General features: G+C 40.1%; 1 protein-coding gene across 3 annotated transcripts in view; it reads left to right on the top strand.

Moving 5' to 3' along the window:
* LOC132817098 (myosin light chain kinase, smooth muscle-like) overlaps nt 1-13,103 on the top strand; it is a 429,362-nt gene that overhangs the window by 61,148 nt on the left and 355,111 nt on the right. Inside the window, exons 1-2 of one of the 3 annotated variants that reach the window (XM_060827250.1) lie at nt 5,521-5,593; nt 10,496-10,641. The exons of 1 other annotated variant lie outside the window; for it this stretch is intronic. The gene's annotated coding sequence lies outside the window, so the exon portion shown is untranslated. Of the gene's footprint in view, nt 1-5,520; nt 5,594-10,495; nt 10,642-13,103 lie in introns of those variants that run through there. One more of the 3 variants, XM_060827248.1, reaches the window with a different exon arrangement.

The raw sequence follows: 13,103 nt of genomic DNA, 5'->3' as shown, positions 1-13,103 counted from the left end.
CAGGCTGGGGCTGTTTTCCCTGGAGTGCCAGAGGCTGAGGGGTGACCTTATAGAGATTTACAAAATTATGAGGGGCATGATTTGGATAAATAGACAAAGCCTTTTCCCTGGGGTTGGGGAGTTCAGAACTAGAGGTCATAGGTTTAGGGTGAGAAGGGAAAGATAAAAAAGAGACCTAAGGGACAGTTTTTTCATGCAGAGGGTGGAATGAGCTGCCAGAAGATGTGGTGGAGACTGGTACAATTGCAACATTTAAGAGGCATTTGGATGGGTATATGAATATGAAAGGTTTGGAGGGAATATGGACTGGTTGCTGGCAGGTGGGACTAGATTGGGTTGGATTATCTGTTTGGCATGGACGGGTTGCCCCGAAGGGTCTGTTTCCATGGTGTACATCTCTATGACTCTGGGAGACCTCAGCTGCAGTTCTCAATGCCGCTGCCGCAGATACCGGGGGGAGCTCCCTCACTGCTGTCTCTACCCACGTTGGGCTGCAATGCTATTGCTGCTGCTGCTAAAGCTGCCGTCTTCCTGTTCTCCTCCTGGTATCTGCAGAACATGCTCAGGCAAGACCAACTCACACATCACGAAATAACCACGCCGGGCAATGAAACCAGGCCGAGGCACTGCCATTCCAGACCGAGTGATTACCATGGGCCACCAAGAGATTGGGCTGAGATACTGCCATGCTAAGCCAAGAGACCAGGCCAAGACACCGCCTCACCGGGCCGAGAGACCGCCTTGGGCTGCCGAGACACTGCCATGTGCCAGCGAGAGACTGAGTCAAGACACCGCCATGGGCCGGTGGGGATGCCTCATTGGGTCAATCGGACCCCTGGAGTGAAGAAAAGAAACACAAAGAGAGCAAAAAAAGAAAGAAATGGACAGAGTGGACGGGCTCCGTTTGAAGCATCCTATGCCAACACCACCTTGGAATAGTGGGTTACATTTTCAGTCTGCAGTAATCTTTCTAGAATCAGTAGAACTTTAAAAGATCATCACCAATGCATCCATTATTTCTCTAGCCATCTCAATCACCACTCTGAAGCTATTCAAGTGCTGACTACTTACTAATACTGATCTTTTTCAATGCCTTAGTTTCTTGGTTGCTTTGTCTTCATTGGAGGTTTTCTGTATCTTCCTCCATGAAGACTGATATGGATCAGTCTCTGTAGGTTGTTTGTGAAGAGTAGGTAGGGCAATGTTGATAGTACAGCAGTTATCTTTGAGATTGTTGGCTTTGCAGGATGATCAGACTACCATCAATTTGGACAAGACCTTGAATTACCTAGTGCTGGCTCTCACCACAAAAGGGTGAGAACTTCAACATCTCATGCAATTTGAGATGCTACGAAGTTACTAAGTTCCACTGTAATGTTGAAGTACTTATGGCCATTACTTGTACTACTCACTATCCTCTGTAACTGTAACAGCAATGGAATAGTAAGGATGAAGATCTTGCCAAAAATCTTTTTAAAATAATGAATCTTCCTTTTCACCTTAAGAAGAAGATCAGCCATGCTTCCTCTAGTGGGTAGCCCTATGTGGCTTGTTTCAAGATTTCTTCTCCTCTGCCCTCCTCTTTATTTCACTAGCATTACACTTCTCACTCCATCCGATCAATGAACTGCTGAGAATGCACGAACTGCTGAGAATGCACGAACAGCTGATTGAAAGAAATCAAAATTGGCCATTAATATTGTTTCCATTCAGTAAGAGACAGAACAACAATATTAATATCAATAACACATATGTATTTACTATCTTTAACACAGTGAAAGCACCAAAGGTCTTTCACAGAAGAATAAAAAAAGAATGTGAATGCTGAAAATCTGAAATAAAAAGAGAAATTTCTGGAGAAACTCAACAGGTCTGGCAGCATCTGTGGAGAGAAAACAGAGTTAGTGTTTTAAATCACGTAACCTTGAAGAGTTCTGAAGAAAGGTTACCATACTTAAATGTTAACTCTGCTTTCTGACCACAGATGCTGCCCCACTTGCTGAGTTTATCTAGCAATTTCTACCCTTTGTAGGGGAGTTTGCAAAGGTAGCTGGACATTGAGTCACATTAGGCAACACTAGGGGAGAAGCGTACTAAATTCCCAATGTTTTAAGGATGGACTTAAAGGAGGAAAGAAACATGGTTTGCACATGTTTGGGAATCACATCAGAGTCAATTCCTTTGCTCCTTTCTTGAAAGACAACACAAAGATACATTACGCACATCCTGTAATTCAGAGTTACTTTTGACTCACTTTCAGGCAACTACTTAAATGAATTCTCAACACAAAACTTCAACTGAATAAGGATATTGAAATTTGTCCTGTAGTGTTTGAGAATAAAGAAAAAAAACTTATATTTATATATCACATCTCACAGTTCTGAAGAAGGAGTTTACAGCCAACTAAATATCTTTGAATTGTAGTCGGGATTCCACAAATCTCAATGTGATAATAACCGGGTAATCAGTTTAACTGGTGTTTGTTGATATATAAATATTAATTGTGGAGAGCCCCATGCATCTCTGAAAAGAAACTATCAGAATCTGAGAAAACTGTGTCATCTGATACACCTGGGAAAATAGATGTGCTGCATACACACAGTGCACAATCCACATTTAGTTCACAAACTCCTAGCAATAGACAAAGAAATGAAATATAATTCAGGTTCTTGGACACACTTGAAATAGCAGCTTTGCAGAACGCATTAAAAAATGCACAACAAGTATCAATGAAGACATTTAATCATGAAATTGTAAAAATGTATTTTACAAACATTTTCATTTTGCTTAAACTCTTATATTGGACACAGAATTTCACAGAGTCAGAACAACTCCAGATCATTTCACATATAAGGTATTCAAAAATGCGTTGAATCCTTTTTTCAGAGGTCAGATGGCTTCAGATCAAACCTTCACACCCACAAGCTGTGCAGCTGCCTGAGAACCAAGCATATAGCTGTTGGCAGGCAGGAGGCCTCTTCTATTGATAACTAGTCACCACTCCACAGATCAATCAGTTACTTTTTGCCAACTAAATCTCTTTTTATGCACATTTCCTGGTGCTAGTCTATCTGCAATTAAACCTCCCCCACTCCACAAACCACAGAGTAAACAGCACTTACATAGAAACAAAAATAGGAGCAGGCATAAGCCATTTATCTTTCGAAGCCTGCTCCATCATTCAGTATGATAATGGCTGGTCATCAAGCTCAATATCCTAATCCCACCTCTCCCATTTCCCTTGATCCCTTTAGCAACAAGAGCTATATCTGCCTTCTTCTTGAAAATGCATACTGTTTTGTCCTCAACCACTTTCTCTGGAAGTGAATTCATGCTCTTCACTGTATGAAGAAATTCCTCTTCATCTCAGTGCTAAAAGGTTAACCCCTTATCCTTAAACAATGATCCCTGATTTTGGACTTCCCCCACTAGCAGGACCACTTGTCCTGTATCTAATCTGTCTGGTCCTGTTAGAATTTTATAGATTTTTATGAGATCTCCTTCATTCTTCTAAACTCCTGTGAATACAATTCTAACCTAATCTCTCCACATTCGTCAGTCCTGCCATCCCTGGAATCAATTTTGTAAACTTTTGCTACGTTCTCTCGATAGCAAGAACATCTTTCCTAAGATAAGGAGATCTGAACTGTACACAATATCCCAGGTGTGACCTCAGCAATGCCCTACAAAATTGCAGCAAGACATTCTTGTTCCTGTACGCAAATCCTTTTACTGTGAAGGGCAACATACATTTTGTCTTCTTTACTACACCTGTGCACTTACATTCAGTGAGTGGTGCATGAGGACACCCAGGTCACACTCTCAATTTACAGTATTCAAATAATAATCTGCCCTCCTATTTTTGCTACTAAACTCGATAACTTCACAATAATCCACATTATACTGCATCTGCCATGCATTTGGCTGCTCACTCTGCCTGTTCAAATCACACTATAACATCTCTGCACCTTCCCCATTGTTCATCCTTGCACCTGATTTTGTGTCATTTGCAAGTTTTGCGATATTACATTTCATTCCCTCATCTAAATCATTAACATTTATTGTGAATAGCTGGATTCCTAGTACCAATCCCTGAGGTACTCCACTGGCCACTGCTAGCCATTCGGAAAACAACCCATTTATTCATACTTTTTTTCTTGTCAGTTAGGCAATTTTATATCCATCTCAGTACATCATCCCTAATCCTGTGCACTTTACTTTTACACATTAAGGTGGGACTTCGTCGAAAGTCTGAAAGACCAAATAGATCACATCCACTGGCTCTCCCTGATCAACCCCAGTACATTCTCACAGAATTCCAGAAGATTTGTCAAGCATGATTTCCCTTTTGTAAATCCATGCTGACTGTATCTGATTCTATCGCTGGTTTCTAATGCTGTGCTATGAAATCCTTGTTAATGGACTCTAGCATAATCGTCATTACTGAAATAATATCTGTAATTCCCTGTTTTCTTTCTCTCTCCAATTTTAAATAGTGGGTTACATTAGCTCCCTTCCAATCTGTAGAGTCTAAAGAATCTTGGAAGGTGACCAGCTATGCCTCCAGTATTTCTCGGGCCCCTTCCTTAAGTACTCTGGGACTGGGGATTTATCAGCCTTCAATCCCATCAATATTTCCAATACCTTTTATTTACTTATACAAATTTATTCAGTTCATTCCTCTCACTAAATCCTGCATTCCCCATCATTTCTGGTATGTTATTCATGTCCTTCTTTGCAATACAGAAGCAAAGTGTGAATTTAGTTCATTAGCCATTTTTACCCCATTACAAATTCCTCTTTTTCTAACTGTAAAGGACTTACATTATTTTTCACCAAACATTTTCTCTTCACAAACTGATAGTTTTTATGGTCAGTTCTTGTGTTTAACATAAGTTTATAATTTATTTTCCCCTTCTTAATCAGTCCCTTAATCATCCTTTGCTGACTTCTAAACTGTTCATAATCCTCAGATTTATTGTGTTTTCTTGCCAATTTGTATGCCTCATTTTTGCATCCAATAGTCAATAGTTCCCTTGTAAGCCCTAGATTAGCCTCTGTTCTCTTTGTACTCTTATGTCAGACAGAAATAAACAATTTTTGTAATTCACCGATTCACTCTTCAAATGTTTGCAATTATCTATCCACTGCTATTCCTTTCAGTAGCATTTCCCGATCTGTCATAGCTAACTCATGCCTCTTACTATTGTAGTTACCTTTATTAAGATCCAGGAAGCTCGTCTCGGAATCAAATACCATCTTAATGAGAATTCTATCATATTATGGTGCCTCATCCCCAAGAGGTCTCCCACAACAACATTACTAATTATTCCTTTCTCATTTATTAATGCACTTAGAATAATTGCTGGTAGCTTGCTTTTAAAAGTTTAGAAAGAGTTTTTTTTAAAATAAAGAACATTTGCAGGTCTTGGATGCCTTTCTGCTGAATATTATCTTGAATTGGATAAGAATGTGAGACCAGTACAGCCAAGGAGGGTTTCATCTACCTCAAATCCAGCCAGAAAGACAAGATGGAAGAGCTGGAAAAGAAGGGAGTAGCCAAGAAACTGACAAATCCTTCAGATTAGATCAGGTTAGTGATGAAATAAAACTAGAACACTAAGGGGAAAAAGCACAGAGAATACTGGAGGGACTCAGCAGTTCTGGCAGCATCTATGGAAAGAGAAGCAGAGTTAGTGTTTCGAGTCTGTTATGACTATTCTTCAATACCTCCTGAGAAACGCAAATGAAAATATTTTAATGAAGCTTTGAAGAGATATTACTACTTTATGCCAACCATTAAATAAATTTTACCATGACTCATCAAAGTAAATACTTTTTCCTTTTATTGATCCAGTTGATGGTCACTGGCAATAAAGATGGATGAAAGCAGTTCTTTTAGCGATGTTCTAGATTACATTTAGCAGTTACAGATTGTGGTACATGCCTATTTCTATGATTCCAGAACAGTCTCAATGTAGACAGTGTGAAAGAGAAACTAGTCGATGGATACAGGGACACAACAAAAGAAACCATCACAGACCTCACTCAGAATTGAGTGCATTTACTAGAGAAAGCTAATAGATGAGCCCGAAGATGAGAAAGAAAATGAGGCAATTGGAAAATCCTGAAGTCAAGTATGTAGGTCATATACCGATAGCAAAAGGACCTCACCTTTGTCCTGACAAATGTGAAAGCAAGGCAATTAGTTTTGGATATGTATTCACTGACATCTTCAACCTCTCTTTCCTATAAGCCAAAGCCCCCATCTGCTTCAAGAGGGCCTCCATCATCCCTGTACCTAAGAAAGCACATTAACGTGCCTTAATGACTAGCCCCCAGTGACTTTGACCCCCATAGTTATGAAGTGCTTCGAGAGGTTGGTCATGGCCTACATCAACTATCGTATCCCAGCTTGCCTCGATCACCTGCAGTTTGCCTACTGATGTTTCAGGTTCACAGCAGAAGTCATTTCCTTACCTCTACACTCATCCCTGGAACATCTGAAAAACAGTGACACCTACATCAAGCTCCTGCACATCAACAATAGCTCTGCCTTCAATACCATTCCACCTTCAGACTGATTTCAAAACTCTGAGACCGAGGTCTCAGCTCCACCCTCTGCAACTGGATCCTCAGCTTCCTGACCCAAAGACTGCAAACAGTGAAGATGGATAACAGCACTTCCTTCATGATCACACTCAACACTGGAGTGTGTAAACAAAACTTTTCAATGTACTTAGTTACACATGACAATAAATCAATCAATCAATATGATATTTAGAAAAGTTCTTAGTTCATCATCTGGGTGTAAACTCTGAAAACTCACTGCTAAGTATGTGCAGTGGTACAAGAAGCATCTTTTCCACAGATCAAACAGTTAGTGATGACAATGCCAGTACAGGTTCAGTGATGAAGTCATTGTATAATATAATGTCAGTGAGGCGGGGCTTAGAGAAACTCTTGTGCAGTTACATCAAGCAAACTGAATGATTGTACACCTGTGTTGAGAAAAGAGCCCAACTATTATCCTTAGTTGCAAAACAGTGCCTGGTTAAAGAGAGACAAAGTCAAAATGGAGTCTCACCGCAGCCCACTTCAAAGCATGCTCCTCAAACTGCTTCTATCTGTTCAAAAACATCTACAAGCTTGTTCCTATGGCTGCAAAGATATCATCTGGGTGTGAAATCCAAGCAAAGGGAACAGTCATACATTATCAACATGCTGTTGAGAGCAATATTCCATACGAATGAAGTTGAGGATGCTAAGATACTGTGAAATCTTCAATCCAACAAGTAAAAGATAAATAATCTCCGGAAGACATCAACATATCAGAGACATTATTCTGAAAGACAAACATCTTGTGCAAATCAAGTATACTATCCAATAAAATACAGCTGTCCAGGTGGTGCAGCTAACACAATTGTCACCTAGTGTAAAGGATGTAGAGACATTATCCCTAGCAAGATAAGAAAGAGCTGTTGAAGTAATTGCAGCATGCATGTCATCAAGGAGTTAAATCTAGTTTAAGGAAGCTGATACTGACAATGGGATGAAAGACTAGATCGACCACACAGTAATAAATACCAACTCAGTAAGCTGAAGAGCTCCTAATAACATATGACATCCCAGTCAGACTGTGGACTTCTTTGCCATCACAGGTATCTGTGTCTCAGAACTGTAGTATTGTGGCTACCTGGAGTTAGACCATCTGATGTCAAAGACTATCAGTGAGATTTCTGAATGCCTGAAACCACACTTCTCTTGTTACAGCATTCCAGATATTGTGATGAGTAACAATGGCCCACAATTTGTGAATGAAGAATTCAGGTATTTCATAAAAGGTTTGGAAATTCAATACCATACATCATCTCCACACCATCCCTAATCAAACAGAAAGGCTGAGGCAACAGTGAAGGGATTACAAAGCAATTAAACTAATCCAGTACAGACTTGTAAAACCCAGTCTTTAAATGGAGAAATATGTGTCCTGAAAGGTTTGGAAAATAGTCCAGTCCAAAGATGAATGCCATGCCACATCCAAACTACTCTTCTGAAAGTGAAAAGACTGCTGAAGCCACAAATATGAGCAGGCATGTGTGACAAAGTCAAGATGCAATGACAGAAACAAACACAGAGAACACTGAAGAAACTGAGTTGGTCTTCGATTGATGTCAAACTAAAATACTAACTCTTTTACTGTCTCCACAGAAGCTGCCAGACCTGCTCAGATTCTGCAGCAATTTTTAATGTTTGTTTCAGATTTCCAGCATCCGCAGTATTTTGATTTTAGACATAAAGCCACATTTTACCTTGATGAAACTGATGAGCCATTGCCACAGCTGAACAATGGAGATCCAGTCAATGCACAAACATTCGACATGCTCAACAATTCAGACCATGTGGAAGTTAGAACTTGTGTTGAGCAGTTGTCACTTTGACTTGTATAGTGAATATGAATGATGAGATATATCATCATGACTGTGGAACTTGAAAGGGTTCAGAAAAGACTTACAAGGATAATGCCAAGATTGGGGTTTGAGCTTTAGGGAGAGGCTGAATAGGCTAGGGCTGTTTCCCCTGGAGCATTGGAGGCTGAGGGGTGACCTTAGAGAGACTTATAAAATCATCAGGGGCATGGATAGGATAAATAGACAAGGTCTTTTTCCTGGGGTGGGTAAGTCTAGAGGGCATAGGTTTAGGGTGAGAGGAGAAAGATATAAAAGGGACCTAAGGAGCAACTCCTTTATACAAAGGGTGGTGCATGTATGGAATAAGTTGCCAGAGGAAGTGGTGGAGGCTGGTACTGTTAAACTATGACTCTATGACTGCAGACATCCAGCTGCCTTCACTGCAGCCAGCTGATCATTAGGATGTGATTTCATTGCCAGTACAGAGTACAGAATGACCAAACCCAGAGGATCATGGTCATACAGCAATAGAAATAGATCACCAACAAATTACAATGACAACAGCATTTGCCATGGGAATGGCAGTTTCCAGAATTGCAAATTAATCACCCTAGGAATGAGCTGATACCAGGTGACCAACCAATGACAACACACCTATACACACACATGACCATGAGGAAACTCTGTGTATGTGTATCAACTAATCGAAGTGAAGCTGACTTGAATTATCATGCAGTTTTGTTAACAAATGATCATTTTCATTGTTGACCCTATATTTTGGGTAACTGGTAACTGAAAATGATAGCACATGAAATTTTCTCTTTTTATGAGAAATAGAATGTTTGAAAAATGCAATTATATTCCTTGCAATGGCTGGCTTGCTGTAGTCATGTGACCTCTACCTCTGCCATATGTGCCTTTGATGTGGAGTTGCCAGTGTTGTACTGGAGTGAACAAAGTCAAAAATCACACAAGCTTATGGTCTAAACAGGTTTATTTGGAAACACAAGCTTTCCGAGTCTCTCACCTTCTTCAGAAGGAGCGAGGCTCCAAAAGCTTGTGTTTTCAAATAAATCTGTTGGACTCTAACCTGGTGTTGAATGAGTAAGTGCCATAGTTTGCAGTTTATGGCACACATCATTTGAAGAAAAGACCTAACTTAATCAATCTCTCTGTATAGGACAATACTCAAGAATTAGTCTCATGAACACACTGTGCACTCTCAAGGGCAATTAAGACCTTCCAAGGAATTCAAAACTGCACAGACCACTCACTCCTTGGCCTCACTAATGTTGTGTCTAACTGTAGTAACGCTAGTCTAATACTAGAAGCTCTTGCGGAAAAAGCTAACAAAGCATTCACCTTCCTAATTATTTGCTCTACCTGCATATTATCTCTCTGTGACAGACGAACAAGGAACGCAAGTCTCTTTGAACGCAAATGTTTCCATTTACCATTCAAAAAATATTTTAATTTTCTTATTTTCTTGCAGAAGTGTACTTCACTAAATTACTGAGAAAATATGATAAAAAAGCAAACACTTTGAACAATTGGTGAGAAACATATGGTCTGATAATTCAAACCCAGTGTGATATAATCTTATAGTAAAATAGTTATTTGGGGTCGTAGACGATAATAGGGAAGTATGCCACCCATAACTAAATGCAGTCATTTACATAGTTAAACTGAGTCTTCAATAAAATCCACAATTAAATCCCTGCTCTATCTTCAGACATTGTCAGGCTTCAAACTAATCTTAAGCTTTTAGTCACCTGATTAATGGCTAAATGTACTTCACAAGTTGAGAACATTCCATCATGTTTTCACTGCTCACATGATAAGATTTAAAGATTGAATCGCAAGGGGCAATACTAAAGACTGTTACCAAAACACGCTTCCTGTAATTTTTATAATAGGAAGTTAGATAATCAAACAGTACAAACATGATTTGTTCTACAAATTTCTCGATGTATTTTGTATTTTGTTTGGGAAACAGGCATTTATTTTTGTAATCATGTATTTTGGATTTAATTTACTGCTGAAAAATGCTTTTGGAACCTTACTCGCTGTATTTTCTGCACCAGGTATATACATTGATCCAAAGTGCTGCTTTGGAGTAACAAAAGTCTTGATCTTTCTCCCTGCTACAATTTTGGAGAATCACCAGTTACTTCAGGGTAAATATCAGCATTCAAAGCAGAAGAGGGCAGGCATATTGTTTATGATTTAGGTAAGATCCTCAACTTTATATATTATAGTTACAAAGATGTTTGTTTACATAATTGCTGATCGACAACATTGGTCTTGAGAAAAGACTTAGTTGATTCCTACCATCAACATCCTCATCCCCTATCCTCTTGTGCTTGCTCATGTTCATCAGATCCTGGTCAAACAATAATTTGATGTAAAAATTCTCATCCTTCGTTTTAAATTTCTCTATGGCTTCAACACTTTCAGCATCTGTAATCTTGTGGGTGTCACTATTAACTTGGCAAAAGTGAGGACTGCAGAGTTGGAGGCTCCCACATTATCCCTGTCCCAAGTCTCCAACATGACACCACCCGCCGGACCTGTCCATTACTCCACCCTCTGACCTATTACCTTCCCCCTCACCTTCATCCACCTATCGCTTTCTCAGTTACCTTCCCCCCATCCCCATCACCCCCTCCCCCATTTATCTCTCAGCCCCGGCCCATAAGCCTAATTTCTGATGAAGGGCTTATGCCCAAAATGTCGACTCTCCTGCTCCTCAGATGCTGCCTGACCTGCTGTGCTTTCCCAGCAATGCACTCTCGATCATGTCACTATTGACCCAAAGCTCAACTTGTAAATATATTGTGGTACAGTCTTGTGGAGGTAATGGCCTCATGGTATTACCAGTGCACTGTAAATTGAGCAACCCAGGTAATATTTTGGGGATCTGGATTTGAATCCTGCCACAGCAAGTGGTAGAATTTGAGTTCAATACAAATTTGGAGTCTAATGGTGTCCATAAGTCTATTGCTGATTGTCAGAAAAAAATCCCATCTGGTTCACTCGTGTCTTTAAAGGAAGGAAACTGTCATCCTTAACTTGCCTGGCCTGCACGTGACTCCAGACCCACAGCAATGATGTTTGACAGATTTTTAACTGCCCTCTGGGCAATTAGGGATGGGTAATAAATGCTCGCCGAGCAAACCTAGCCAGTGATGCCCTCACCCCATGAACAAAAAAAACCCCTCAATTTACTTATAACTGCATTTTTAAACAACCAAACCTTTGTCCTTTGGTATTCCATTTGTCACAACAATTGTGCAGCTATTCATTCGCAAAACTGTGCCCTCACTTTTACCTTTGATGACTTAATACTTAATAAAACTATGGGGTGGATATTACACGTCCGTGGTAGGTGTTTTATTGGCAGGGATGGGTGGGGGTTATGGTATGTAAAATGCCTTGGGTGTCCAGTATGCCACCTTCTTACCTACCTGCGAGCTTCCATTTTACAGATGTGATGCAGGCAGCTTACCCACCACAAGTAAATAAATAGCTCTGGGTCAATTGAACTTGCTAAAAGCTGGTTCAACTGGTCAGTTAGCTCAGTTGTCTGGATTGCTTGTTTGCAGTGCTGGGTGAGACCAACAGAATGGGTTCTGTTGAATGTATTGACTGTACTAGCTGAAGTTACCATGAAAGGCCCTACTTAATCGACCTTGCCTGGTGTGTGGTCACTCTTTGGTTAAACTACCACCAGTTGAGTCCTTTTAATGAGAAAGTAGCCCTACAGTCCTCTGGGACTATACCTTCAGTCTTTGTTCACAGGATCTTGTGAGTTGGTTCTTATACTGATCATCCTTTCTGCAGATGTTTGCACTGATTCACAAGAGGCACTGGGTGGCTGGTCCTTTTATTAAAGTTCTCTGACTTTTGACGAAATGTCACAGTTTACAGCAAGTGCTAAAGGAAAGATAAACCAGTTTTCTTCAGGCTTAAAGTGGCTTTTTTGCAAGGAACAGAGAGAGAGAGAGAGTCCTGGGCTGGTCCTCATCTGAACAGCTTCCGTGTATCTTGTTCACAGCCTGAGGCTGTTCAGCTACTTGATAACAATTCACGTCATTGTTGACAGCCAGAAGACCTTTGTCATTGATAACTGGTCACTAGTCCATAAACAATCATAACTTGTTGCCAACAAAAGCTCCATTTGTACAACATTCTTTGGCTTCTGTTTGTCTGCAACCACAAATTTGAGTGAACAGCTGTACAAACTATGTTCACAATGCAAACTAAATTGTTTACTTTCAACCCATGCAGCAATCCTTGCAATCGCTGGTTAAAACATTTCCTTTCTAATTTCAGTCTATTAAAAAAACACAAAAAATAAAACAGCATAATCTTTACAGCACCCTGTTAAAAACGTGTTTACGAGTTCTACCAGGAAGAAGTACTGTCTTTGGAGCATGTTCTTTGCCTACTGGAGGCAGTCCCCCAAACCAGATAGTACCCACTTTCCTTTCTTCCTATCTACATATTGTGACCAATAGTCTGCATAAGGGAAATGTTTGAAAGATGAATTGAAATGGTCCTCCTCCCAATGTCAAACTATGACTGCCATCCACCTCCCTGATAGACCCTTATGCTCACCCATAAAAGGTATGGCGCTTCAATGCCCATTCACCCCCTATATACTGTATAGCAGCAAAGAACACTGTAGTG

The sequence above is a fragment of the Hemiscyllium ocellatum genome, chromosome 7, assembly GCF_020745735.1.
Source record: "Hemiscyllium ocellatum isolate sHemOce1 chromosome 7, sHemOce1.pat.X.cur, whole genome shotgun sequence".
Lineage (NCBI taxonomy): Eukaryota > Metazoa > Chordata > Chondrichthyes > Orectolobiformes > Hemiscylliidae > Hemiscyllium > Hemiscyllium ocellatum.
The sequence above is the reverse complement of the archived record's forward strand: the minus strand, read 5'-3'. Positions and strand labels throughout refer to the sequence as shown.